Here is a 23,329-nt window from a genome sequence, read left to right as displayed (position 1 = left end):
ATTGTCAAGACATAGAACTATACATGGGGATATCAAGATTAATACACAGGGCCAAACAACACAAATCCAGTGTCACTTGTACTACCTTGATAAAGTTCCTGACCTTAAATTTCTTAGTCTTAGGCTAGGTCTACACTACCCGCCTGAATCGGCGGGTAGAAATAGATCTCTCAGGGATCGAATTATCGCGTCTCGTCGGGACGTGACAATCGATCCCCGAATCGACGCTCTTACTCCACCAGCGGAGGTGGGAGTAAGTGCCGTCGACGGGGAGCCGCGGAGTCGATTTTGCTACCGTCCTCACAGGGGTAAGTCGGCTCCGATAGGTCGAATTCAGCTACGCTATTCACGTAGCTGAATTTACGTATTTTAAATCGACCCCCCCTGTAGTGATGACCTGCCCTTGAAGGGTTACTGAAGTCAATAGAGTTTCCTCCTGTAAGAGGGGTTCGGACTCACCCCTGCGGCGCCTCCTGCTGGTCGTCCAGGGAATTAGCTCACCAGCCTCTGGAGCGCCCTCTGCAGGCCGGTGATCTGCCTGTCCTCTTCTGGCGCCCGTGTCCCTCCCAGGACCCGGTGCCCCTATTACTGGGATGCTGCCCCCTGGCAGTACCCCACAGATCTGGGTCTCCCCGCCCTGGGGAACCTCCACCCACTATCCCCACCTTGCCTCAGCACTAGGCCACTGCCAGTCACCAACTAGCTCCCTGGGGCAGACTCATCACTGGCAAGGAGGGTTTGGACCTGCTGCCTTGGCCTAACCCTGGGCTGCCCTCTGCAACCCCGGTACCCCTTGGTCCAATACTAGGCCGCAGCCTGGGTCTTCCCAGGCTGGAGCTCCCCAGCTCCTCGGCCTTTCCCCAGCCCTGCTCCACTACAGATACCCTATGTCTAGCTCCCTGCAGCCAGGCCCTTCCCTCCCTGAATGCAGAAACTCTGCCTGAGCTCCTGGCTCCCTGCCTTTATACAGGCCACCTGGGCTCTGATTAGGGTGTGGCCCAGCTGCAGCAACTTCCCCCAATCAGCCAGGGTTTTACCTTGCCCAGCCCCAGCCCTCTGCAGGGCTTTTCCAACCTCTCAGGGCAGGAGCGGGTGTCCACCCCACTACACCTCCTATTTCAGTTTGACTAAAAATGTTTATGAAAATGTTCCACAAAATGACAAGCATTTAAAATACTTCAACCTTATGAAGTCCCTCAAAACATCTCTCTTCTGCATGGTCAATTCACTTCCTATTTATACCAGGGTTTAGTTTACCAACTTATCAAATGGCATCACAAACTCATAAGAGGTAAATAACTGATTCTTGGTGCAGCTAGTCGTGGAACCCACAAGAGGAGAGGCAATTCTTGAGTTAGTCTTACGTGCAGCACAAGATCTGAGGTGAATATAGCTAGACTGCTTGGTAATACTAACCATAATATAATTAAATTTAAAATCCCTCTGGCAGGGAAAAACACCACAGCAGCCCAACACTGTAACATTTAATTTCAGAAAGGGGGATGACACAAAAATGAGGATGTTAGTTAAAACAGAAATTAAAAAGGTACAGTGCCAAAAGTGAAATCCCTGGAAACGTTTTAAAGACACCATAGTAGAGGCTCAACTTAAATGTATACCCCTAAATTAAAAAACATAGTAAGAGAACCAAAAAAGGTCCACCTTGGCTAGACAACAAAGTAAAAGAAGCAGTGCGAGACAAAAATACATTCTTTAAAAAGTGGAAGTTAAATCCTAGTGAGGAAAATAGAAAGGAGCATAAACTCTGGCAAATGAGTGTAAAAATATAATTAAGAAGGCTAAAAAAGAATTTGAAGAACAGGTAGCCAAAGACTCAAAAAGAAAAGGCAAACGTTTTTTTAAGTCCTGTATATACTCGGTCGTTGGCTCGTTCGTTTATAAGCCGACCCCCCCCCCCAAGATGGTTAGGTAAAAATAGCAAAAATTGTAAGACCCTTTCATAAGCCAACCCTATATTTCAGGGGTTGGCAAACTTTGGCTCCTGGCCCGTTGAGGTAAGCCTCTAGTGGGCCTTGACGTTTTGTTTACCTGGAGCGTTCACAGGCATGGAGCCCCTCAGGTCCCAGTGGCCGCGGTTTGCCGTGCAGGAGTTCCACAGCTCCCATTGGCTGGGAACAGCAAACCGCGGCCACTGGGAGGTGAGGGGCTCCATTCCTGTGAACGCTCCAGGTAAACAAAATGTCCCGACCCACCAGCAGCTTACTCTGACAGGCCGTGAGCCAAAGTTTGCCAACCCCTGCTATATTTTAAAAGCTGGCATCACAAGAAACACTCAAAAGTTTTGCTAGAATTATTTTAATGTAATCTAATGAAAAAAATATAAGTTATAATAATAATAACTGAACAAATATGTATTCACCTTCAAAATTAGTCAATATTTAAAATCTGTAAATGGATGTTTAAAATAAGTAACTTAGAACAATATGAGACTTTAAAAAGTCTTAAAATCCTTCAAAGTCTGAATCAGTCTCTGATTCACCAAACAGTTCATTAAACTTGGCTTCAGTCACAGCTACAGTTGCATTGTCATCGTAGATGTCGGCAGTGTCGTCTTCAGACTCAGATTCCTTCTCATCATCAGCCTCTGTTGTGTCATCATCAAATATGGCATCATCTTCTGACCCATCAAGTGTGTTGCTGATACAGCATTTCCTAAATGATTTTTCTACATTTCCGAGGGAATGGACACCCACTGGGCGACCTTGATTGATTTCAGGCTTCATAAGATTCCTGCTTTTTGTCAACTTGGCCATGCCTGAGCACATCCATTCAGACCACATTTTGCATAGCCTGTCTTTAAAGGGGTTGTTCAGGCAGACATCAAGTGGTTGTAGAACTCAAGTTAAGCCTCCAGGTATTACAGCCAAAGTAGTTTTCATATTTTTGGCCACATTTTTCACCTCATTCATCTTGTGTGCCATGAACATGTCCCAAACGAGCATAGCGGGTTTCTTGAAAAGTGCTTCTGGTCTCTTATTCCACACTTTTTCCAGCTATTCAATAGTCCCACTTTCATCCATCCATCTCTTTTCATGTGCACATACGATGACACCAGCAGGAACTTTCATGTTTTTTCTTTTAAAAATAACAACAGGAGGGAGCTTTGATCCATTTACCAAACATGATAAAACCACCGTAAAATGGATTTTTTTCCATGGCCAGTGGTTTAATTAAAACTGTTTTTTCACCAACACCGGTTACTGTTCTGTTGCTCAGGTGATCGAATGTCATCGGTGTTTCATCCATATTTTCTATTTGTGACAGTTCAAATGCATGTTCCTTTAAATATTTTATAATAAACCTTTGGAAAGATTCGATTTTTTTCTTCCAGCTCTCTCAGCAGCTTTTGCGCTATCTTTGTTCGCTGATGAAGACAGAGACCATGACGGTTCATGAACTGAGTACACCAACCTGCTGATGCGACAAACATTGACGGCTTTACTGACTTGTATTGTCATCTTTCGACATTTGCAGAGCATGCAGACGAATTCCAGTTCTGGTGACAATGTACCCATTTTGTCAACATTCAACAACGCAATTATTGAGATCTTTCTCCAGCTCAGGAAATGAAGTGCACCTCGTTGGACATTTTTTCTTGCTTCTTGGCATGTCTTTTGGTGTTTTATTTTTTCGCCATTCTCTTACTTGCTTCTCATTGATACAGAATTCACGAGAAGCGGCACAATTATTGTTTGCTTCTGCATATTCAACAACTTTAAATTTGAACACTGCATGATAAGCAGATCTTTTTCTATTGATTTCACCCTTGTTCATTTTAAATACTAGTATGAAAATAGATTATTATTGTAGTTATAGATTTTGTAGGACTTTATACAGGAATGTCACCTGCTTTATCACTATCAAATTATTATTGTTGTTTATTTCAAAGCAGCCCTGTAGATTGGCATGTCTGTGGGGATAACAGGCTATTTCAATTTTATTAGAGATTCCATCGATTCTGCACATTATATTTTCATATTGGCTCAAGACTTATGAGGTCCAATGGTAGAAATGCATGAAGAGATCAAATTACACAGTAGCGGACTGACACCAGTGCTATAGTACTATCGTTCATTGTATTTTTCTGATTGGCTTGTAAGGCATAGCATTTTGTGAAATGCATGGGTCAAATGTCATGCAGATTTGCAGCACTGGGAACGGCGAGCCGCGGCCACAGGGAGCTGAGGGGCTCCATGCCTGCAGACGCTCCAAGTAAACAAAACGACAATGTATTAGATATTCAATTAAATGATTCCATAGAATTTAAAATCATCAAATTTTGGTGTAGATCCATTTATAAGCCGACCCCCGCTCTTTGATGCATCACTTTTTTTTCAAAAAATATTCAGCTTATGAACGAATATATACGATACATCAGAAGCAGGAAGCCTTCTAAACAACCAGCCACTGGACGATCGAGATTCTAAAGGAGCACTCTAGGACAATAAGGCAATTGCGGAGAAACTAAATGAATTCTTTGCCTTGGTCTTCACAGCTGAGGACGTGAAGGAAATTCCCAAACCTGAGCCATTCTTTTTAGGTGACAAATCTGAGTAACTGTCACAGATTGAGGTGTCATTAGAGGAGGTTTTGGAACAATCGATAAACTAAACAGTAATAAGTCACTAGGACCAGCTGGTATTCACCCAAGAGTTCTGAAGGAACTCAAATATGAAATTGCAGAACTACTAACTGTAGTTTGTAACCTATCATTTAAATCAGTTTCTGTACCAAATGACTGGAGGATAGCTAATGTGACGCCAATTTTTAAAAAAGGCTCCAGAGGTGATCCTAGCAATTACAGGCCAGTAAGCCTGACTTCAGTACCGGGCAAACTCATTGAAACTATAGTAAAGAACAAAATTGTCAGACACATAGATGAACATACATGTATTGGGAAAGAGTTAACTTGGTTTTTGTAAAGAGAAATCATGCCTCACCAATCTACTAGAATTCTTTGAGGGGGTCAACAAACACGTGAACAGGGGGGATCCAGTGGATATAATGTACTTAGATTTTCAGAAAGCCTTTGACAAGGTCCCTCACCAAAGGCTCTTAAGCAAAGTAAGCAGTCATGGAATAAGAAGGAAGGTACTCTCATGGATTGGTAACTGGTTAAAAGATAGGAAACAAAGAGTAGGAATAAATGGTCAGGTTTTGGAATGGAGAGAGGTAAATAGTGGTGTCCCACAAGGGGCTGTACTGGGCCCAGTCCTATTCAACATATTCATAAATGATCTGGAAAAAGGAGTAAGCAGTGACGTGGCAAAATTTGCAGATGATACAAAACTACTCAAGATAGTTAAGTCAGAAGCAGGCTGAGAAGAGCTACAAAAGGATCTCACAAAACTGGGTGACCAGGCAACAAAGTGGCAGATGAAATTCAATGTTGATAAATGAAAAGTAATGCATATTGGAAAACATAATCAACTATACATATGAAATGATGAGGTCTAAATTAGCTATTACCACTCAAGAAAGAGACCTTGCAGTCATTGTGGATAGTTCTCTGAAAACATCCACTCAATATGCAGCAGTGTTCAAAAAAGGGAACAATGTTGGGGAATCATTAAGAAAGGGATAGATAATAAGAAAGATAACATCATATTGCTGCTGTATAAATCCATGGTACGCCCACATCTTGAATTCTGCAGGCAGATGTGGTCGCCCCATCTCAAAAAACATATAAAGGAATTGGAAAAGTTTCAGAAAAGGGCAACAAAAATGATTAGGGACATGGAACGGCTGTCATATGAGGAGTGATTAATGAGACTGGAAAAGAGACAACTAAGACCTGGTCTACACTAGGCGTTTATGTCGAAGTTAGCGCCGTTACATCGAATTAACCCTGCACCCGTCCACACCGCGAAGGTATTTAGTTCGACATAGAGGTCTCTTTAATTCGACTTCTGTACTCCTCCCCGACGAGGGGAGTAGCGCTAAATTCGACATGGCCATGTCGAATTACGCTAGGTGTGGATGGAAATCGACGCTAATAGCTCCGGGAGCTATCCCACAGTGCACCACTCTGTTGACGCTCTGGACAGCAGTACGAGCTCGGATGCTCTGAACTGCCACACAGGAAAAGCCCCGGGAAAATTTGAATTTGAATTCCTTTTCCTGTCTGGCCAGTTTGAATCTCATTTCCTGTCTGGACATCGTGGCGAGCTCAGCAGCACTGGCAACGATGCAGAGCTCTCCAGCAGTGATGGCCGTGCAATCTCAGAATAGAAAGAGGGCCCCAGCATGGACTGATCGGGAAGTCTTGGATCTCATCGCTGTGTGGGGCGATGAGTCCGTGCTTTCCGAGCTGCGATCCAAAAGACGGAATGCAAAGATCTACGAGAAGATCTCTAAAGACATGGCAGAGAGAGGATACAGCCGGGATGTAACGCAGTGCCGCGTGAAAATCAAGGAGCTGAGACAAGGCTACCAGAAGACCAAAGAGGCAAACGGACGCTCCGGATCCCATCCCCAGACATCCCGTTTCTACGAGGCACTGCATTCCATCCTCGGTGCGGCCGCCACCACTACCCCACCAGTGACCGTGGACTCTGAGGATGGGATAGTGTCCACGGCTGGATCCTCGGACATGTTAGCGGACGGGGAAGATGAGGAAGGAGATGAGGAGGACGAGGCAGTCGACAGCGCTCACAACGCTGATTTCCCCAACAGCCAGGATCTCTTCATCACCCTTACAGAGATCCCCTACCAACCCTCCCCAGCCGTTACCCCGGACACAGAATCTGGGGAAGGATCAGCCAGTAAGTGTTGTAAAAATCTAAACATTTATTTGTAACAGAACAGGAATATTAACAATTTAAAAAATGGGTTTCTCATGATTAGTTTGATTAGCTTAACGATTCAGTCATGGGCAGTGCAACTATTGAAAAAAAATCTAGCAATGTCCGGTTTTGCATGATTGTCCTGCCCAAGCCGCTCTACTGGTTAGTCACTGCTACAGCAGCTACAGTAAAATGCGGTCTATATGTCCGGGGATGGAGCAGAAATCCTCCTGTGACATCTCGAGGAAGCTCTCCTGGAGGTAATTGGAAATCCGCTGCATTAGGTTCTTGGGGAGAGCGGCCTTATTGGGTCCTCCGTAGTAGGACACGTTGCCACGCCACGAGACTATCAAGTACTCTGGAATCATTGCTCTGCACAGCATGGCGGCATACGGCCCTGGTCTTTGCAGGCTTTCCCGGAGCATTCTCTCTTTCTCGCTGTCAGAGATCCTCATGAGGGTGATGTCGCTCATGATGACCTGCTTTGAATGAGGTAGGGGAATGTTAGTGTTGGGACTGCTTTGCCGTTCCTTTACAGAACTGTAACCGCTGGTTTGCAGCCACGCGGTGGAGGCGGGAGAGGGGCAGCCAAAAGGGATCGTTCCCGGGGACAGCCGCGAGGGTGTGGGACAGGAGCAGACTTCCTGCTTGCCGAATTGCTGGCAGCAGGGACCGACATTGATTTCAATGTGAAATGAGGCCATTGCTAATATTAAAGTTTTAAGCTGCCACAAGTCTACGGCTTACCATGTCTGCCTGCAACAGAAATTCCGTTCTCCTGAGAGGCTTCTCAAATGTGCTGTAGAAGACCCCAGGCACTGAATGCGAAGGCCGAGAATTCGACCTTGTGCTGAGTGCGCATGTGAGAGGTGCTGTGCATGGTCTTGTTAACAGAGAAAGACTATGTTCTTTGTTCACAACTACATTTATCTTTCTGAGGAATTCACTCCCTTTTTCCCATTCCCACAGCCCCATCTGCGACTGTCTCACAACCTAGCCTGTCATCACACTCCCAGAGGCTAGCGCGGATTAGGCATAAGAAGAAGAGGACACGGGAGGACATGTTCTCGGAGCTTATAGCCTGCTCCAGAGCCCAGGCAGCACAGCAGACCCAGTGGCGGGAGAACTTGACCCGAATGCACCAAGCCAACATGGATCGGGAGGAGAGGTGGCGTCAGGAAGACCAGCAGGCGACTCAAACCCTGCTTGGACTAATGAGGGAGCAAACGGACACGCTCCGGCGCCTTGTGGATGTTCTGCAGGAACGGAGGCAGGAGGACAGAGCCCCGCTGCAGTCCATCTCTAACTGCCCTCCCCCGCCACCAAGTCCCATACTCCCCTCACCCAAAGTGCACAGAAGGAGAGGCGGCAGAGTCCCTGCTAACTCTCACTCCACCCCTGCAGAGAGCTCGAGCAGCAGAAGGCTCTCATTCCCCAAAATTTGACAAGTTCTTTCCTTCCCGCCTGACACAAGCCCCCGTCCAAGTTTCACTTTCCCAGTTCCATGTTTGGTTGATAATAAAAAATACGTTTCTGTTAACTACTGTTTCCATCATGTTCTTTTGCAGGAGGGGGGGATAGGGGGTTGGTAATTCGACAGGACAGTCACCTTTGGCAGGGTATATAGTCGGGGGCAGGCACAGCAGCAGGGCACATACATAGTGCAGTGATGCAGTGACTAGTTACCCTGGTTAGTCTGGGAGGTTGTTTTCATGTTATGTGGTGGGGGGTGGGTTGCTCTGTGACTTTGTGGCAGGGGAGGGCAGTTACAGATCTTAAGCGGCGGTCCTTAGGCAGGATCACAGAGCCACACAGCAGGGGATCTGTAACCGTCCTCCCCCTGCCACAAAGTCACATAGACCCCCCCATACACACAGTCCCTATCAGGAGGGGTGACAGGCTCCGTTGAAACAACCATCCCACCGCAGCGGAGCCTGTCAATCCTTGAGTTTAGAAGCTGCATTCGCGCCACTACAGTACACCCGCTCCGCACCACAGTCTGCGTCCCAGTTTTAAAAAATTCCCGCGAATACAGTATTAAAGAAAACGGTGTGCTTTAACAAAGTAGAACTATTTTTATTTTGAAACGTGTGTTGGAAGTGGGGTGAAGGGGGTATGTAACTGGATAGGATAGTCAACATTAACTGGGCAAAGAAATGGGGGCAGGTTTAGCTTCTCAATACACAAACTTTAAAGTCACAGGTTACCCTGCTCACTCAGGAACTTTGCTTTCAAAGCCTCCCGGATGCACAGCGCTTCCCGCTGGTCTCTTCTAATCGCCCGGCTGTCTGGCTGTGAGTAATCAGCAGCCAGGCTATTTTCCTCAACCTCCCACCCCGCCATAAAGGTCTCCCCCTTGCTCTCACAGAGATTGTGGAGCACACAGCAAGCTGCAATAACAATGGGGATATTGGTTTCGCTGAGATCACAGCGAGTCAGTAAGCTTCTCCATCTCCCCTTGAGACGGCCAAAAGCACACTCCACCACCATTCTGCACTTGCTCAGCCGGTAGTTGAAGAGTTCTTTTTCAGTGTCCAGGGCGCCAGTATAGGGCTTCATGAGCTAGGGCATTAGCGGGTAGGCTGGGTCCCCGAGGATGACTATAGGCATCTCCACATCCCCAAGAGTTATTTTGTGGTCCGGGAAGTAAATACCTTGCTGCAGCCGTCTAAACAGACCAGAGTTCCTGAAAACACGAGCGTCATGAACCTTGCCCGGCCATCCCACGTAGATGTTGGTAAAACGTCCCCTGTGGTCCACCAGTGCTTGCAGCACCATGGAAAAGTAGCCCTTTCTGTTAATGTACTGGCTGGCCTGGTGTTCCGGTGCCAGGATAGGGATGTGAGTTCCATCTATGGCCCCACCGCAGTTTGGGAATCCCATTGCTGCGAAGCCATCTATGATCGCCTCCACGTTTCCCAGGGTGACTACCTTTGGCAGCAGTACATCAACGATTGCCTTGGCTACTTGCATCACAACAACCCCCACGGTAGATTTGCCCACCCCAAACTGGTTCGCGACTGACCGGTAGCTGTCTGGTGTTGCAAGCTTCCACAGGGCTATGGCCACTCGCTTCTGGACAGTCAGGGCTGCTCGCATCCGGGTGTCATTGCGCTTCAGGGCAGGGGACAGCAACTCACAAAGTTCCAGGAAAGTTCCCTTCCGCATGCGAAAGTTTCGCAGCCACTGGGATTCATCCCAGACCTGCAGCACTATGCGGTCCCACCACTCAGTGCTTGTTTCCCGTGCCCAGAATCTCCTTTCGACAGCATCAACATGACCCATTGCCACCGTGATGTTCTCGGCGCTGGGTCCCCTGCTTTCTGAGAGGTCTGTGCTACTCTCAGACTTCAGGCCATCACCGCGTTGACGTAGCCTCCTCGCCTGACTTTTCTGCATCTGCCTCAGGGAAAGGTGTATGATAAGTTGCGAGGCGTTGAGAGCGGCCACAACTGCAGTGATGGTTGCAGCAGGCTCCATGCTCGCAGTGCTGTGGCGTCCGCGCTGTCACTGACTAGAAAAGTGCGCGAACTGATTTCCCGCCGGCGCTTTCAGGGAGGGAGGGCGGGAGTGATGGACGGATGACGACAGTTACCCAAAAGCACCCTGGACACCTTTTTTTTACCCAGAAGGCATTTGCGGCTCCACCCAGAATTCCAATGGGCAGCGGGGACTCCGGGAACTGTGGGATAGCTGACCACAGTGCACCACTTCCAATGTCGACGCTTTCCCCGTTAGTGTGGACTCACAAAGTCGAATTACTGTCCTTAGTGTGGACACACACGTTCGACTTTGCAATATCGATTCCAAAAATTCGATTTAAGTAAAATCGAACTACTCTCATAGTGTAGACAAGGCCTAAGGGGTGATATGATAGAGATCTATAAAATCATGACTGGTGTGGAGAAAGTAAATAAGGAAGTGTTATTTACTCCTTCGCAGAACATGACTGGTGTGGAGAAAACACTTGCTTATTTCCTATTTACTCCATCTCCTAATACAAGAACTAGGGGTCACCAAATTAAATGAATAGGCAGCAGGTTTAAAACAAACAAAAAGGAAGTTCCACACACAACGCACAGTCAACCTGTGGAACTCATTGCCAGAGGATGTTGTGAAGGCCAAGACAATAACAGGGTTCAAAAAAAGAACTAGATAAATTCATGGAGGATAGGTCCATCAGTGGCTATTAGCCAGGATGGAGAGGGATGGTGTCCCTAGCCTCTGTTTGCCAGAAGCTGGGAATGGTGATAGGGGATGGATCACTTGATGATTACCTGTTTTGTTCCTTCCCTCTTGGGCACCTGGCATTGGCCACTGTTGAAAGACAGGATACTGGGCTAGGTGGACCTTTGGTCTGACCCAGTATGGTAGTTCTTATGTATACCACCATGGAAATGGAACCCATTTTCTCAGGAAGATTTATAGGCTCCAAGACCATGGAAAAAAATCTCTGCATTTATAGCTGGATATGTTCACAATGAACCCAGTCCTCCAAAACCTACCACATGCAAAATTCTCATTGACTTCAATGGGAATTCTGCACAGAGAGAGCTTGCAGGATCAGGCCCCATAATCAGAGTTGCTTCTGCTATTATTTTGGGAGAAATATTCCTGGGAGGCCAAGAATTGTTGGTAAGTTTTGCCACAAGGGTATTGAGACTAATGGAACAAAGTACTTGACAGAGCAGATCAAACAGTGTGTGTGTTCCTTGATATTTCCTTACTTGACAGTTCCTCTAGGTCAGGGGCGGACAACTTTTTGGCCTGAGGGCCGCATCGGATTTTGGAAATTGTATGGAGGGCCGGTTAGGGGACGGGGTCGTGGCCCAGCCCCCACCCTTTATCTGCCCCCTCCCCGGGACTCCTGCCCCATCCAAGCCCCCACATTCCCTGACACCCACCTCCCGGACCCTTGTCCCAGCCTCCTCCCCACACTCCCTGTCCCCTGACCGACCCCAGAATCCCTGCCCCTGACTGCTCCCCGCCGCCCCATCCAACCCCTCCTCTCATTCCTGATGCGCCCCCCCGGGACCCCTGCCCCATCCAACCACCCCTTCTCTCTGTCCCCCGACTACTCCCCGCCAGCCCATCCAACCCCCCCCCTCATTCCTCACTGCCCCCCCAACCATCCCTTCTCCCTTTCCCCTGACTGCCTCTGGAATCCCTGCCCCTGATTGCCCCCTGCCACCCCATCCAACCCCTCCTCTCATTCCTGACTGCCCTCACCGGTACCCCTGCCCCCATTCCACCCCCTTGTTCTCCACCCTCTGACTGCCCCGACCCCTGCCCACCCCACTGAATGTCTTTGCCCTTTATCCAACCCCCCTGCTCCCTGCCCCCTTACTGCGCTGCCTGGAGCACCGGTGGCTGGCGGCACTAAAGCCGCACTGCCCGGCTGGAGCCAGCCACCGCACAGCACAGATCACTGGGTCAGGCCAGGCTCTGCAGCTGCACTGCCCCAGAAGCTTGCAGCCCCGCTGCCCAGAGCATTGCGCTGGCGGCGGGGGAGGGGGAACAGCAGGGGAGGGGCCAGGGACTAGCCTCCCGGGCCAGGAGCTCAGGGGCTGGGCAGGAGGGTCCCGCGGGCTGGATGTGGCTCGCAGGATGTGGCTTGCCCACCTCTGCTCTAGGTGCAGGACATACAGCTCCAAGGGCTATACAATGGCCACTATACAGACACCATTCAGTTTATCCTCAGTACAGGGAAATCAACAGTGCTATTAATTGCAAAGCTTCTGCCATTTAGTACAACTCTAACAAGTGCCTAGTACTAGTTTATCCAATTTTATAAATACATCGGAACACCACAATTTCACTGAGATTTTTCCATTCTCATAGTCAAAACTTCCATTAGAAGATGAACTTTTGGTTTAATAATAAACAAAATATTCAAGATTTGATTTCCTAAGTATGAAAAGTTTAGTTTAAGGGTTCATGTTGCTTCCTGTGAAGTAAATAGCAAAATTTCCATGTCTTCAATAGAAACAGATCAGTTAGTGAGAAATCAACATATCCGACATAAGAGCTGTGATCACATAGCACTACAGTATTTTTTAAAAACAAACAACAGTATTTCTGCAGGTACTGAACTGGCTTCGTGGACGTGTTTTGAGGAGGGCTTTAAGAAATAATTAAAATCAGAAAATAAAACCCTTATTAAAAATTAATAAATAGAATGGCAATATTCCATTAATTCTCCCCCAAAACAAGGAAATATTAAGCCAAAATTGTGATACAGGCTATACTAATATGCGTTCATATCAAAGATTAATCAGCTAAAATGTAAATTTTATTTGAAACAACCATATGCAGAAAAGTGTGTGTTTGGGGAGAGGGATGTTCCCTGTACATTGCAGAGTCCATACAGAACATTTATTGCTTATGTAAATTACTGTTTTCATAACAGTATTATATCATCATATATTTGTCACTGAATACTTTAGCTGTGGTATACTTTGAATAGTAATTATTCACCTGCATAGAACACTGGGAACACTAATTTCTGAAAAACTTAAGGTGTGATCTGTTTGCTCTTCTAATACTTCAGTCCTTTCAATTAAGTCAAGAAGCAAAGCGATAGCACACTGTGCTTATTCAGGCTTCAAGCAAACTGCCCTTTAGTTGGAGCATATTAAGTATTCAGAGGGAAAGATCTGTGGGTTTCTGCACTAGTTAAAACTGCATGTGTTGGCTGGATTTAGCTCTCACTTATACCCTTCATTTATATTTTGCATTTCTCTCAGTTTGAACAAATCAATCAACTCAGCTTCACTTTTGTTTATGTCAGTTTCATTTCAGACCCTTAGTGCATTTAAGTTTGTGTTTTAAACACTGCTTGTTTGCTTAAGAGCAAATGTTTTCACTGGATTTGTAATAGTTGTGGAAACACTTCCACTAGTGGCAAGCTTTATAAAAGCTTGTTTTTACAAAATTTAACCTGTTTCAAGTTTAAGTTGCCCTTTTCTGTGTATGTTGGTCAACTTTTCTGAGGGAAAAAAAATATATTATAGCAGGATGTCAGAAGTGTACTACAGCAACCACTGGCAGAATAGTTTAAATAGTCATAGTTATACAAGTTCCTAAACAAACGTGTGAGTATTTAGATGTACTCTGGCTCAGGACTCTCAATTCACTGAGCTTAGTTGAATTTGTATGTGCAACAAGATCAAGGATACTGTTTTTAATTGTATCATTCCTCTTCTAACTTGTTAAACTGCCACAGCATTTTAAAAAAATGAGTATAGAATAATTTATTTAAGGTTTATCAAAAGTGTCACCATGTACAGTGAAAGCTTTTGATATTACAAATATTTTGTCTTCAATATTTTAACAATTTACTGTAGTTTAACATTTTAGGTAAGTTACAATAATTGAATAATTGCTTCTTTATTACTGTAAAACATACCAGACAATAACCCATATTAGAGATATCTAAATATTTTATTTTAAACATCATTATAGTTTCTTTTCCAATTTGGATGGAGACTAATAACCCATAGAAAGCACATAGTTCTCTTGCAGAAATCTGAGTTATAGACAATAGGTTAGTTGGCATCTTTTTTTTAGTTTTTTAGATCAGGGGGAATATTGTGCATGAAGCCTATTGGCACAGAATGAAACAATTCAGATCTTTTATTTTCAAGTATGGTGGATTACTTGCACTTAGGGAAGCTTGAATAAAATTCACATATGTTAAACATGATTAATACTGTGTTGGTCAAACAATGTAATGATTTGGATTTATTGCATTTTGCAAAGAAAACAGTAATGTGAAATCAAACGTTATTCCTGTTACACATTACAGCTTTTAAACTGTTTTAAAGGAATCTACTAAGCAGCGACAGTGCATATTTTCTCAGTGATTACCGCTGTGTTAATGAACTGCACTTGAACCTTGCAAACACAGTTCAGTTTAAAATTAATTAGTTTGTATTAAAAAAAATTAATGGAGATATCCTATCGCCTAGAACTGGAAGGGACCTTGAAAGGTCATCAAGTCCAGCCCCCTGCCTTCACTAGCAGGACCAAGTACTGATTTTTGCCCCAGATCCCTAAGTGGCCCCCCTCAAGGATTGAACTCCCAACCCTGGGTTTAGCAGGCCAGTGCTCAAACCACTGAGCTATCCCTAGCCATATGAGCTCCCCCTGGCAATGCTAAAATTCGTGCATCAACAAAGTAAGTGCATGCAGCATGGTTAGTTATTTCCAAACCAAGAAGTAAACACTGAGATTAGGCTAATCACAATGCACCAATATGAAAGTCAGACTACAAAAGAGGAAAAATAGTTAGATACCAGTTCAAATGGATAAACGTGATAAAACATGGGATACCACTTTACCTAGCACATGTGTTCTAAAACACATTCCATTATGGTAACAAGGATACTTTAGTGCAGTGGTCACCAACCAGTCGATCATGATCGACTGGTCTATCCTAGAGGCTCTCCCAGTCAATCACCATCTCCAGTGGTGCAGTGTGGCTGCCGCTAAGGCAGACTCCCTGCCTACCCCGGCTCCATGCCGCTCCCAGAAGCGGCCAGTGCAGCCCCATGGTCAGGGGTCTCCCTCAGCGCGCTGCTCCTGCCTGCAAGCACGGCCCCCCAGCTCCCATTGGCTGGGAGAGCTGTAGGGGTGGTGCTTGCAGAGAGGGGCAGCGCATTGAGCCACGTGCCACCTGCCCTCCCCCAGGGGCTGCAGGGGCGTGTTGGCCCCTTCTGGGAGCAGTGTGGGGCTGGCGTAGGTAGGGAGCCTGCCTTAGCCTCGCCTCCGACCAGGAGCCACCGGAGGTAAGTGCTGCCTGGCAGGAGGTGTTATACCAATAAAAACTAGCAGGATCTTATTAAAGGGGACAAGATAAAGATGCCACATTTATTATGATAACAATTTGATTTATGACCAATAACTAATATCTTAATCCTTATACACACACACACATTATACCTAATACCTATACACACATTCACACATTCACACACACACATCAGATGTTGTGCAGCTGCTGCATAGTTACCAGTCCTGCTTGAGTCTGTGGCTTGAGTTTGCAGCTTGGGTTCATAGCTTGTGGCGGCTAACTGGCCAGGAAAGCTGGGCACAAGGACGAGCTGAGTCTCTGTTGGGCACGCACCGATGCCCTTCCATGTTGGCAGCAGAATGTTACCCTCCTCCAAAGTTTTCCATTTCACCCATCCTTTTTGTAGGCTTTAGTTTGAATCCAGAGTCTATAGGTCTTGCTGTGTCATGCTGCCTCCAGGTCTGGTGATTGATCACCCGTCAATTGGAGACATGACTTTCAAAGCCTGGGACCTGGCTTTGATCTTCCTTCTATTGTACCTTTTCTTTTTAGGGTGGATTCTTCTTACTTTGTTAGGGCTCTTGTCTGCATCTTCAGCCGTTGGTGTTTGAACTCTATTTAATCAGGACAGGCTGGGGCTGGAGGTTGATTCCATCATCCATACATACCTCATTCACACATCTAAACTAAACTAATAAGATTGCAGCAGGGTTTGCAAAAATGAAGGTTGCAGCAAGCCCTTACAAAATGGAGTAAGCATTGTAAAATGGGGTTTGAATTACAATATGGCAAACAGTGAACAGAAGTTACAATATAGACAAGTATAATGGATGGCAAACAGTGAACAGAAGTTACATTGTAGGCAAGTGTAATAAATGGTGAACAGAAGTTACAATACTGAAACAGTGCAAGTCTCAGTGATTTAAGCAGGAATTGGATTGATAGTGAAACTTATAAAGGCAGCTGACTGAACAGCTATGGCTCTTAACAAGCATCTTAATTGTTAATTAGCCAGTTATTGGGGTAACCGGTTTTATGAATGAATATTGTTTCATTCATAAAACTTTACTTATGAAGTTACATTAATAAAGTGAACAATTAAAAACAATTTCATTCATCAGTTCTACAGAGGCCGCACCCCAACTCCCAGCCCCCTCCCAGAGCCAGTACCCCATACCCTCTTCTGTACCCCAAAGCCCCTCCTGCACCCCAAAGCCCAGCCCTGAACCCTGTGACGGGTTGGATCACAGAAACCCCCCTGGGAGCTGCCACCCGATGTGCAGACTACCCCTGCTTCTGTTTTCCCTGCCAGCTCAGGACTCCAGCACCCTGTCTTGCTGAGCCAGACACTCCCATCTGGCTCCAGACACAGATCCAGGGTCAGAATCTCCTGTCCCAAAGCTGCAAGTTTACCTGAAAACAGCTCGCAGTAGTGTGCTTGTCTTTAGCACTCAGATGCCCAACTCCCAATGGGGTCTAAACCCAGATAAATCCGTTTTACCCTGCATAAAGCTTATGCAGGGCAAACTCATAAATTGTTCGCCCTCTATAACACTGATAGAGAGATATGCACAGTTGTTTGCTCCCCCAGGTATTAATACATACTCTGAGTTAATTACTAAATAGAAAGTGATTTTATTAAATACAGACAGTAGGATTTAAGTGGTTCAAAGTAGTAACAGACAGAACAAAGTAAGTCACCAAGCAAAATAAAATAAAATGCGCAGATCTATGCCTAATCAAACTGAATACAGATAATTTCCTCACCAGTTCCAGAGTGCTCCCTTTTACAGGCTAAGCTCCTTTTAGCCTGGGTCCAGCAATCACTCACACCCCCTGTAGTTACTGTCCTTTGTTTCAGTCTCCTTCAAGTATCCTGGGGGGGGTGGAGAGGCTCCTTCTTTAGTCAGCTGAAGACAACCTGGAGGGGTCTCCCACAGGTTTAAGTAGACTCTCTCTTGTGGGTGGAGACCCCCCTCCTCCCTCCTATGCAAAGCCCAGCTCCAAGATGGAGTTTTGGAGTCACCTGGGCAAGTCACATGCCCCTGCATGACTCAGTCTTTGCAGGCCGACGCCATTGTCCACATGGCATCTTGCATGTCTCCAGGAAGACTTCTCATGTGGATTGGAGCATTCCAAGATGCATTGTTCCCTAAGTGTCTCCTGATCAGGTACTTAACCTGGCAAATTCCTTCCTAAAGAAGCTGACCAAATGCCTCACAAAGCTTACTTAGAAATCAGGCAAGCATACAGCCCATATTCTTAACCTCGAGTAGAAAATGATATATATGTACAAATAGGATGAATAGATACAGTAGACCATAACCCTTACGGAGATATGTTACATGGCACAGGCAGCACAAAACATATTCCAGTTATGTCATACATACATTTATAAGCACCCCCTCCCCATAAAGCCTTATGGGGTATACTGTCACAAACCCCTCCCAGAGCCAGCACCCTGTACCCCCTCCTGCACCCCAACACTCTGCCCCAGCCCAAAGCCCCAAACTCCCTCCTAGAGCTTGCACCCCTCACCCCCTCCTGCATTCCAACCCCCAGCCCCAATCCCTCTGTCCCAGCCCAGAGCCCACACCCCCTCCCAAATCCCAAACCACTACCCCAGCACGGTGAAAGTGAGTGAGGGTGGGGGAGAGTGAGTGGGGCGGGGCCTCAGGGAAGGGATGGGGTAGAGCCCGGATTGCCCTTAGATTCAAAAAGTGATCTTGGGAGTAAAAAGGTTGGAGACCACTGCTTTAGTGGTTACTAAAATAGTTTAATTTGACTTGGGCATTCAGGTTTGAAAATATCTCTCTAATTTGTGCTTAATTGGGACAGGGGTTTAGGTTTTTTTGGAATAAGTGTCATATGGACTATCACAAAAGCAATGCCATACAGAAGCATGCACACCCAGAGAGAGAGATCATTTAGTATCACTTTCAAGTACATTAGTAGATTAATTTCTGCTTACCATTGTCAGAAGAGGCTTATAAATTCTTTATCCCAATACAATCAAACTACCAGGCTATTATTATTTATTATTTGTATTGTGGTAGCCTATACATACCCACTGTTCTAGGCACCGTACACATTACAAAAAAGTGGTCTCTGCCCCAAGAACTTACAATCTAAACAAATAGACTAAAGTTGGTTTCAGTTAACAGCCCTTTTCTCCTACTCCAATAAACTTCCTGCTGATCAAATTTTGTCTTAAAGAGATTTTCTTACAACAAATCTTGTAAGAGAAGGGAAAAACTTGCCTTCTCCCTCAAAATTAAAAATGTCATATTATGCTTCCCTCTTTAATAGCATCTAACCTCCTTACTATCGGCACATGCAACTCAAGTGATACTGCATGAGTCACTGGCATACTTCATAAAGTACCTGCCTGAAGATTTTCTATATTACTTTAAGATCTGGCATCATACACAGTATGGTGTCATGCTTAGGTAGCAACAACTCTACACAGGTGAAAGCCCTTTCTTTTGGTCACTGAAGTCATTTTCATAAGATCATAAGAATGGCCATACTGGGTCAGATCCAAGGTCCATCTAGCCCAGTATCCTGTCAACCAATGGCAGGTGCCCCAGAGGGAATGAACAGAACAAGTAATCATCAAGTGATCCATCCCGTCACCCATTCCCAGCTTCTGGCAAATCCATCCCTGTCCATCCTGGCTAATAGCCATTGATAGACCTATCATCCATGAATTTATCTAGTTTTTTTTTTTAACCCTGTTATAGTCTTGGCCTTCACAACATCCTCTGGCAAGGATTTCCACAGGCTGACTGTGCACGGTGTGGAACTTCCTTTTGTTTGTTTTAAGCCTGATGCCTATTAATTTAATGTGGAGACCCCTAGTTCTTGTGTTATGAGATAGAGTAAATAGGAAATAAGTGTTTTCTTCACATCAGTCATGTTCTGAGGAGTAAATAACACTTCCTTATTTAGTATCAGAGGGGTAGCCGTGTTAGTCTGGATCTGTAAAAAGCAACAGAGGGTCCTGTGGCACCTTTAAGACTAACAGATGTATTGGAGCATAAGCTTTCGTGGGTGAATACCCACTTCGTCTGACAAAGTGGGTATTCACCCATGAAAGCTTATGCTCCAATACATCTGTTAGTCTTAAAGGTGCCACAGGACTCTCTGTTACTTCCTTATTTGCTTTCTCCACACCAGTCATGATTTTATAGACCTCTATCATATCACCCCTTAGTCATCCCTTTTCCAAGCTAAAAAGTCCCAGGCTTATTAATTGCTCCTTATATGGCAGCCATTCCCCATAACCTTAATAATTTTTGTTGCCCTTTTCTGAACCTTTTCCAAGTCCCACATATCTTTTTTGAGATGGGGCAACCACATCTGCACACAGTATTCAAGATGTGGGCATACCATGGATTTATATAGAGGCAATATGATATTTTCTTTCTTATTATCTATCCCTTTCTTAATGATTCCCATCATTCTGTTCACTTTTTTGACTGCCGCATACATTTCCCTTGGATGTATGCAGCTAAACTCCCATGAATCCACAGAACTAATTTCTGGAAGCCAGATTTCTTCAATGACATCTTTATGACATTACCAGGTGGTTCTATGATTCAATATTATAAGAGAGCAACTCAATAAAATATTTGCCTATAAAGTGATTGGCAGGTTAAATGTAAACAAAGCTGTAAGGAACAGCTGGTGGCTTGTGTAAGATTTTGTAAAACAGTCTATTTAGAAAAAAGGCTCACGTTTTGTGTTACTCTCCCTTTGTTTCTTTGCAAAAAAGAAACAAATATAAAGACCGGGTCTTAATGTAAGAGTTGAATTGCTCTTGCTGTTTCTTACTCAATTAAGATACAATTATTTGGTGGTGGCAAGGGAAAGTCAAATCAGTGAAGTCAATGGGACTACTTACCTGAGTAAAGGGAGAAGGATTTGGCCCCAGCTGGTTCTTGTGAAAAGACTATTACTACACAGAAAACCTACTCCTCCATGTGCTCCATGTGCAAAAGGAGTTCTATACATGGAAAACTTGCAGGATCAGGTACAGAGATAAGGACTCCAGCTGGGAAAATAAATTCCAAATTCTTACAAAACAAAGATTTTTGTTTTCCGTGCATATCTTTACTAGTTGAGGAGGAAAGGTAACTATAGAGCAAGTGTCATGCAAACAATATTCTGTCTAAATGGAACATTTTATGAGGCAGCACAAAGCTCTTCAACCTTTAAGTGATCTCAAAACATTTCAGACAAAATTACTGCATTTCACTTTTAAAGCGAAGCCTTTTACAGAGAATTGTAGATCTAATGTGGAAAGCACCTGTTTCTATGAAATCCGTTATTTCAACAATTAATAATATGGACTGTTTACATGTTTCCTTAGTTCCTAACAAAGCATTTCCCACGGATGATATTAAATATCTGTGATACAACAACTTGATTTTCCATTTGGAATGCGATCCTCATTCTGGATTCGTGTACCCCATCCAATGTTGCGAAGTTACTTTGTACCACGCCTAAAGAAAGCCGCAAACACAACACTACCGCTTCCCGTTCACAGAGACTGCCACGAGCAGCGGACTGCCAGGAGCAGAAAGGAGCTTCGGGGGCAGGTCGCCGCCGCTGCGGGCGGGGAGTGGGTGCTGGGAGCGCAGCCCGCCCGGGCAGTGCAGCGCTCGGCTCAGCCCGGCTCTCCCCGCGGCGGGACCCCGCAGCTGGCAGGGGCTCGGGTCGGGGGACCAGGCGAGGCGGGCGGTGACCTCGGGAGCCGCATCCGCCACCGACACAACCCCGCTCTGGCTGGCTCGGGGGCCATGGGGGTTAAAGAGCTGGGGCGCGGGGCCGCTGGGAGCGAAGGGCCGGGCGGGGGCTGCACCCAGCTGGGGCTGGCCCGGGCGCGTCTCCCCGGGGAAGTTTCTCCCGGGCGCTCTGGGGAAGCGGCGCCTCCAGCTCCGATTTCAGCCGCTGCCCGGGGACGCCCCATAGCAGCTGCCCCGGCGGGATGGGGGGTGCGTGTCTGTGCGCCGGGAGGCTGCCCACGCCCCACCGCCCCCCTTACCTGGCCCTTAGCCCCCTGCCGGGCGCCTCAGGAAAAGTTTCCCGGCTCCAGGGCTGAGGCGCCGGGGACTTCACTGCCGCTTCCTCTGGGCCCCGCGCCGCCAACAAGCGGCAGCTTGGACTAAAATAGGCAGGGAGCCGCCAGGGGGCTGCGGGCGGCGCCAGCTCCGGGGCAGGCAGCGAGCGGCTGCAGCGCGCAGGCGCTTCCCGCGGGCACCACCAGCAGCTGCCCGGCGGCGGAGACACCCGCGGGCTCCGGCCACGTGCCGCTCTCCGCGGCCGGCCCTGGGGGACGAGGGGTGCCCGCTCCTCCGCCCTCCTGCTGGCAGCGTTCCAGGGCTGGGCAGGTTCGCGCGGAGGTCGAGGCGGGCCAGCTCCTGCGCCGGGTGAACTCGAGCGGAGCTGTGCCGCGGCTTCTACAGGGAGGGGAAATGCGCCTCCCGCCCTACCAAGCGCTTGCAGTTCTTAATAGATGCGAGTGAGCCAGAAGATAGTAGGTGCATGGTTCCCAGCCGTGCTCCTCACACTGACTTTTTTGCATTTGTCTTCTGCTGTGGACCAAAAACCAACCCCCTTCTCTCCCCCCAGCAAATACAAACCTGCAGAGAATGGAATGTGAGGAGCACAGCTTCGTGTCCAACTGCTGGGATCATACCAGGTTAGCTTAGGCTGGGTGCATGAGCTATGCCTTATACGCACCCATTACGGCTATTGCTGTGTTAATGGAGAATAGGCAAGTCTTTAAAAATAAATATATGCGTCTGAATTTTTGTTAACATGAAGAGGCGCTTGTCCCCCTTACTCACCTTGAGTAGAACCAATAGAAAACACAGGTATTTGCAGACCAAGGTATTACTCCACCCGTGGAGCCGAATCTGCCCCACAGTTACTATGTATACATTGGGATATATCAATAGTCTTACCTGTCCCCAGCATTCGAGAACCAGGAGCTGGGAACCTCAAGAAAATAATGAGATATTTTAAAGTAATACATTTTATGGGTTCTTCTGGTTTGCCTACTGCTGTCAGAAGGTGTTTTTCTTTTTAAAGGACAGCTTAGATTCTCAGATAAGAAAATAATTCCTGCAGGTGAGGCTTTAAGAAAAACAGCAAATATCACAAGACGCAGGATAAAATCATGAGAATTCGCAATTGCATCACAGAGGTAGCTGAGATCATATAATTAAAACAATGACAATACACATTGCCTACCATTTGTTAACTTCTCTATTTTCCCCTCCCCATTTTATGATTCTTCTTAATAGGGTAAGAGAACTGTAATAGTACCTTATGTTCATCACACCATGTGGGGCTCATTGTTGTCCACCCCTTCTTCTGTGGCACTATTGTGAAGGGAAGACAGTAGCCTCCCTTGGGGACGGAGTTCAGTTTCTTTTGAGAGCATCAGCAAGGAATTGCCCCTAATTAACAGTCAAAACCACAGTTCAGAATAAATAAAAAGCAGTTAACTTTTATTGCCAAAATACGGAACAGAGGGAAGAAATAAAAACAATCTTTAGAAAATATATACCTGTTATGGATTCGGGGCTAGATCCTGAACATCTTACCTTGGCAACTCCTTATTCAGGCCCAATCTGAAAAGCATTTACAGACTAGCCCTGAAGTGGAAGAGCCAGAATATTGCAGATTTTACTATGGTCCTAGCAGTTCAGAACTCTGT

The 23,329-nt window shown here is 46.1% G+C and overlaps 1 protein-coding gene across 1 annotated transcript in view; it reads right to left on the bottom strand.

Annotated features, from left to right (window-relative positions):
- The window catches only part of POPDC3 (popeye domain containing 3), a 34,033-nt gene extending 12,142 nt beyond the window's left edge, over positions 1-21,891 (bottom strand). Inside the window, exon 1 of the mRNA XM_054023512.1 lies at positions 21,650-21,891. The gene's annotated coding sequence lies outside the window, so the exon portion shown is untranslated. The remainder of the gene's footprint in view (positions 1-21,649) is intronic.
- Positions 21,892-23,329: the final 1,438 nt, after the last annotated feature.

The sequence above is a fragment of the Malaclemys terrapin genome, chromosome 3 (genome assembly GCF_027887155.1).
Source record: "Malaclemys terrapin pileata isolate rMalTer1 chromosome 3, rMalTer1.hap1, whole genome shotgun sequence".
In the NCBI taxonomy this organism is placed as follows: Eukaryota; Metazoa; Chordata; order Testudines; family Emydidae; genus Malaclemys; species Malaclemys terrapin.
Note: the sequence above shows the minus strand (reverse complement) of the source record. Positions and strands in the feature narration are given on the sequence as shown.